Below are 6963 nucleotides of genomic sequence, written 5' to 3'. Positions count from 1 at the left end.
ATTGGTCTTCGAGGCAGAGAAATATTTCTTGTAAAATGCTAAAGCCAGCGAATTCCAGTCAGTTATCCCATGAGCAGCCCGGTCCAGATCCCTATACCACTCCCTTGCAGCATCGCGGAGTGAGAAAATAAACATGGTCTCCTTCACCTGGTCCTGAGTCACACCGGTTGGTGGGGATATGGAACAACAATAATCAATGAAAGTCTCCATATGCTTGGCTGCATCTTCATTTGCAGCTCCCCCGAATTGGTTTCTCTCAACCAAATTGATATAGGACGGCTTCGGCTCGGCTCGAATTTTCTCGTCCGTCTCGTAATGCAAATCCCTTATAGAGATTTGCAGTGTCTTTCAGTGAGACGGCAATAGTTGCTTCTTCAGACCATGACTGGAGATGTGACAGTCTCGGTGATGAAGTGGAAACTGGAGATGAAGGTGGATCCTCCTCGAACAGCCCGTTCTCGTAAAAGCTAGAATAAGAGCAGGGCTCTTCCTCTTACTGTTGGTCTTGAAATAATCTCCTCTTTGCACGCAAGGTTCTCTCAATCTCAGGATTGAATGGTAGTAATTCACCACCCTGTGACCTGCGCATAAGAAGAAACTACAAATAGAATATAAGAATAGTTTAAGGAACGGATGCCCCTTAAACTAAAAGGAAGACTAAAAATAAAACAACTAATAATTTAAACAATTGCCTCCCCGGCAACGGCGCCAAAATTTGACACGGCTATCGTGTACCCTGTCAAAGATAAACCTAACGGTCTCAACTAAAATGTAGTAGAGGCAGTCGAGTATCGAATCCTCAAGGGAGGCGGTGCAATTATCAGTTGCCTAATTCTAATCTTAAGGTAACAAATGGGGGTTGTTGAATTGGTTTCTAAACTACGAGATTTAAAGGAAAGAGAAATAAGGCAAGAGCAATAAAAGCAGAGAAATAAGGATAAAAACTATCAGATAGAGAGGGACATGCCAGGATTTCGGTTCACTACGGTAGTTCAGTGACTCGGCTGTAAATGACTCAGACGAATCAATGTAAGATGGATGTTGAAATGTCCTTTAGGTCCACTTTCTATCCTAAAATACCACTAACTTAACTTTCATTCTCGTCAGGGTAGTCTACTGTTCATAGCAGGCCTATTTAGTCCAATCATTCGATCTAGGATTAATTTTAGCCAGATTAAAGGTTAACTCAGAAGTGTGCACTCAACTAAGTCGATTAAAATACAATTAAATTGCTATGGTGACAGAGCCTTGTAATCAATTCGTCTAATTCATTTACTACATCGTCACTTTCCTACCGCAGATCCCCTAATCCCAACATGAAAGGGGTTTAGCTACTCATATCGCTAATTAAACTAACAGCAGATAGATTTCCAGCAGTAAGCATAATGAAATAACCAATAAATTGCATAAAGAGAAATTAGGGCAAAGGAATAAATGTAACGGAACAAGAGATTAAAGCAAACAAAAGATTAATTATTGATAAAGGAAGAGAAAGAATTACAATCGATGCGAATCCGGCGTAAAGAACACAAATTCCAAGCGAAAGCAATCCCGAAATAAAGTTACAGTAGTGAAGAATGAAGTATGCAGTAAAAGTTTTGATAGATACTAAGTAGTGAGTAAAACTTATCCTAATAACCTAACTAATGTAGGTTTAAATAGCAAAGTAAATGAGTTTTTGAAATTAACATAACACGGGCTGTTTAAAGCCCATAAATAGCGAAACCACTCGATCGAGTGGATTAAAACCACTGGATCGAGCAACCACCTCAACAAACCTACTCGATCGAGTAGAAAGTTACTCGATCGAGTAACTGGCCTTTCTGCAAGATAAGGATCGAGTGGAAAACCACTCGATCGACCACCAGAGGACGTAAAAACCACTCGATCGAGTGGTAAAACAGCTCGATCGAGTTCTTTAACTTCAAATCAGCTCAAGTCCACGCCTAAATGCCTCGTAATCCGTGCCATGATGCTTCCAAATGCGGTATCTCACTCTGAAATAATCCTATCTCCTCTAAATGCATGGAAAAAGGATGAAAAATGGTACGATTCCACTACTTTCGCGTTCATTTCTACAAAATGGACAAAACGAACCAAAGTAGCCAATTCGGGGCAAAATACCATAGAAACAGTATAAAAATGCATAGAAATACGTGCTGAAATAGGCTAAAAAGACTATATATTAGGCACGTATCAAACCTCCCCAAACCAAACCTTTACTCGTCCTCGAGTAAACTCAAAAATAAACTAATGGAACGGAATTGATAACTCAGAGCTAGCTTAACTTGTCTACTTGAACCAATTTAATGCAACAAAGACTAACAGTTAAAGCTAAGCAGTCAATACGCAAACGAGTTATAAGCTGTTCAGAAATATAGCCAACCTATCGACCTTGCAAGACCAACAAAATCGGACTCTCTCGTGGTCACTCTCCTCTCATGAAGCAAAGGGAGAATGTTATATGTAAAAGAGAGAAGAAAAGACAGTCAGTCACCTAACTGCGACCTACATAGCATGCATGCAACAAAAATGAAAGACAATTCAAGTACTAATGCACACACTCCAACCAATAATGTCCGTCACAGCCGAGGGCTTACAAATAATATGGGAATAGTGAGGTTCAGGTGAGAAAAGGCAAAACATGTTATGGAAATGTGGAGGTAAAAGCGTCAAGATAGTTCCTAACAGGACCATAGTAAACCATCCGAATCTCAACTGACTGAAAAACTAAGTACAAGTGCCCTTCATTTGGCACATAACTCACTAAACTCAAATACAATCTCCTCAAAAATAATGGGATAAAACGGAGGAGACAGACGGTCACAAACTTCCCTTTTTTAATACCGTCTGAATGAACTAACTGAAACAAATCAACTTTTTTTCAAACTTTTCTTTTTTCTTTTTTCATTTTTTTTTCCTGTTTTTTTTTTTCTTTCTTTCTTTTCCTTTCACGTCTTTTTTTTTTTTTTTTTTTTTCTTTTTCAATATTTTTTTCTTTCTTTTCCTCCTTCCTCTATACTTACACCAACTCCAAACAAGAAAAACGGGCAGAAATGCAATGGAAGCTCATACCACAAAAGAACATACTAACTAGCTTGACTAGGCAGGCTTTGTTTGGGATGTAGCTGATGGGTCAAAAAGACAAATTTGGCTAATGTGGAGCTAAATGGGTGAAAAATATAAGGAGAGGGAAATTTGCAAGCACCTCCCTGCATGTGACACCAACCACAAACCCGAATATGTGCATTTGACGAGAAATTGAATGTCATAAATGTGCAAAAAATGATGAGCATGCTATGCAAGGAGTACTACTCTCAATTCCTAATGAACTGGTCATGAATGTCACCAGTTAAGGGCTCTAAAACTCAGAATTTATCAAGTAGTTTGCCAATTTATCAGGTCAAGTCTAAACAGTCAGCTATATTTGAACAGAAACTCGTAGACTATGCGTATGACAAAACTAATAACTATCAATAAAGGTGCAAGGCTCAAGCAAAATGACAAGTTATAGTGCATTATCATCACGGAAATCTACCGTTCCGACTCAACCTATATGCAAAAATAAACGTGAAAATTTTTGAATTTTTCTATTTTCTAATTTTTTTGGAATTTTTGATTTTTTTTAAATGAATTAAACAACAATCCTGAAAAATAAACGTGAATGCAAAAACAAATGCAAATGCAGACTCAAAAGGATGCAATACCCCTCCCCAAACCAAAACAGACAACGCCCTCGTTGTCCTCCAGCATACACCAACAGATATATACGGGGGAACGGGAATATACAACCAAAAGAAAATAAAAACAATAAATAAAAGTAGATAAAATAAAAGAGTAGAAGATACATACAAAACACGAACTTCCCCAAACCAGCCAGAAAACTGGGGAAGTGAGTAGACCAGTAGCTACTCGTCGTCGTCGTCGTCACCGTCGTCGTCCACCACCGTGTACTCCGGGTCTCTCTCCTCCTCTCTTCTCCTCTGCTCCTCAGCTCGAGCTCTCTCCACTGCCACCTCTGGGTCCTCCTCCTCCTCCTCCTCCTCGTCAGCAGACTCCGTGTACCCCTCAGGTGGGAACTGGAAGAAGAAAGGGTGGGGCCAACCCTCTGGGATCGGTCTGTGTCGCCGCAAGTGGTACTCGTATAGAGGGTGCAAGGCAAGAGCCAAGTCCCTCTCCATACGAGCCTGACGCGCTGCAACCTCAAGCAACAAACCGTAAACTGCGCCCCCTTGGTCCAGGACCGCGGGCGCCACAAAAAGAGGAGGTGGTACGAAAGTAGCCGGTAAGACCGGCTCAGTCTATGTCTGGTCAGTGGGAGCGGGAGTAGGAGTGGTAGTAGTAGTGGGAGTAGGGGTCGGATCGGGAGTAGCTGTGGAAGGCTGGGTACTCCCTGAAGGTGTGGACCCCTCTCCAGTCTCAAGACGCCGCTTCTTGGCGGCGGGTGCATCAGGAGATGGTCGACGTGGAAGATGAAGGTCAGGCAGTGGTGGCAGGCGGGCGCCCCTAGCAACAGGTAAGAAGGGGCTCTAGACGGGGGAGAGTCTCACAAGGTAAGTCTACAAACAGGAAGCCGTCTATCTTCCATGTCTGGTAGTCTGGGGTAAGCCAATGCTGAGAAAGCATGGCGTCCAGACTCAGTAGCCTCTCTCCGTCGAGGTACTGCAAGTCACGAGGCCAAACGGGGATGAGGGAACGGGCAAGAATGGTGGCTATGCCACCGCAGGCAATGGTTCCCGTCTCCTTCTTCCCCTGGCTCACAAGGTACTGGGCGGTCAAGTAAGCTATGTTGTCGGTAAAGGGACCCTCGCAGTCGATGTTCAAGTAACCGCCCAGGATGGAGAGCTCGGTGTTTGTGATGTTGTTCGGCTCCTTTCGGCCGAAAATAGTGCTCCCCATCAGTCTAAGGAAACAACGGACAGCGGGGAGGTGGACCTGTTGGAGCTTTCGCTCCTAAAAAGTGGTGTGGGCCAGGGCTCTCCGGCAAATGATGGTAGACCGTCCTAGGGGCGGCAACCGCGCCCGTAGAGGTAAGTCAAAGTAACTTACCAAACTCCCCTAAGGTCATCGGAAAGGTCCGGTTAAACAACCGGAAGGACACCGAAGAACTTGAGGGGTCAGCGTCGTGTGCCCCTGAGGAGAAGGTAAAGGAGCTGAGAAACTTGAGGCTCAGCTCCAGAAAAGTGCGGCCGCTCATAGTGATGAGCCCGGCCATCCCCGTGGCCCGCAGTAGGTCACAAACCGACTCGTAAATGCCGAGTCTCACAACTGCCATTTTCTCTAGAAAACGGGAAGGTACATGCACACAACGTACTAGATTAAAAAATTTCTTGCGATGTAAAGCGTTAACGAAAAGTACCTGTGGGTAGTCTGGGTGAGGGTCGAGGGAAGTGTCCCCTCGGACCGTGACTGTGCCAGAAGTAGAAGCAGAAGCAGCAGTTGTAGAAGTGCTAGGAGCGGAAGTAGAGGTAACAGGAGCTGGCGTAGCCCGATACTGTCTACGACCCCGGCCTTTGGAACTCAGAGCTGAAGCCCGTGCAGCGACGGTGTGAGGAACCAGGGCTGCTCTAAAGGTAGCTGCGACTGCTGGCGAGTCCGCCACAGGTGTAAAAGTAGAGGCTGGTGCAGAGGTAGTGGCTGCTGTGGTCACCACTGAAGAAGAACTAGCAGCAGTGCTAGCTGTGGTGGTGACCGTAGAGGAAGTGGCAGCCTGAACTGAGCTAGCAACTGAGCTAGCTGGAGCGAAAACTGTCCCTGCAGCTGAAACTAGAAACACTGGGGCTGCAGTAGTCACTAAAGTGGAGACAGTGGCAACAGCAGGGGCCACTGTCTCAGACAAAGACGGACTGGAGGACGAACTAGTAGATGGTAAAGAACTAGAATCCATCCTGCTTTCTCGAGGATTGATTCGCGGCTAGTTGGGCAACTTGAGTTTCAAGTGCCTTAATGGATGCATCTTTCTGTTGATCACTCAGCTGAAACTGCTTTGTAATGGCTTGCAACATAGACTTTATCTCACTTATTTCACTCACCCCACCGGAAGATGATGCACCTTGATTAGAAGGAGTGAAAGAAGGAGGCTTCTGAAAGCCTTGTTGATTCTTGTGTGGAGGGACATACGGCTGCTGCTGGTGCGGAGGAGGAGTAGGATTGAGCACATTTTGACTACTCCACCTCAAATTGGGGTGGACGTTCGGCTCATAATAGGTGTTTGTCTGCCTGTAATGTTGAAAGGCAGCACAAGACTCATAAGAATTTGAACAATTATCTGAAACATGTCCCTCTCCTCCACATCTCTTACAGACAAAGGGACCGTCTGAAACAGCATTCACATGGTAGATTCCTCATTTCGAGGCTCCCCCAACTCATACTTATCGAATCTCGCCGTGAGAGCCTCTAATGCAGCTACAGAAGGAGATTCAGCACTTCTCCTTTGATTCCCCCCTGGAATTCCCATACTCAGCTTTGTGGGTACCCAAATCATCAATGATTTTCCACCCCTTAGTCTCTCCCATATTCTCCTGGAATCTGCCACTAGCTGCAGCATCCAAGATAGCCCTCTGATCGTCGTACAGCCCATTATAGAACTGATTGCATAGACTCCATTTTTCGAACCCATGGTGCGGAATAGTTCGCACCAGCTTCTTGAAACGGACCCATGCTTCATGAAAGTTCTCATCAGGACCCTGTTTAAAGCTCGTGATCTGAGCTCTAATGGCATTGGTCTTCGAGGCAGAGAAATATTTCTTGTAAAATGCTAAAGCCAGCGAATTCCAGTCAGTTATCCCATGAGCAGCCCGGTCCAGATCCCTATACCACTCCCTTGCAGCATCGCGGAGTGAGAAAATAAACATGGTCTCCTTCACCTGGTCCTGAGTCACACCGGTTGGTGGGGATATGGAACAACAATAATCAATGAAAGTCTCCATATGCTTGGCTGCATCTTCATTTGCAGCTCCCCCG

The 6963-nt window shown here is 44.8% G+C and overlaps 1 non-coding gene across 1 annotated transcript; it reads left to right on the top strand.

Moving 5' to 3' along the window:
• Nucleotides 1–6612: 6612 nt before the first annotated feature.
• LOC141650251 (small nucleolar RNA R71) lies at nucleotides 6613–6719 on the top strand. Its single transcript, XR_012546294.1, has one exon. It is a non-coding gene; the product is annotated as a small nucleolar RNA R71 (small nucleolar RNA).
• The last annotated feature ends 244 nt before the right edge of the window (nucleotides 6720–6963 follow it).

This window comes from Silene latifolia, chromosome 3 (assembly GCF_048544455.1).
Source record: "Silene latifolia isolate original U9 population chromosome 3, ASM4854445v1, whole genome shotgun sequence".
Taxonomy (NCBI): Eukaryota; Viridiplantae; Streptophyta; class Magnoliopsida; order Caryophyllales; family Caryophyllaceae; genus Silene; species Silene latifolia.
The sequence above is the reverse complement of the archived record's forward strand: the minus strand, read 5'-3'. Positions and strand labels throughout refer to the sequence as shown.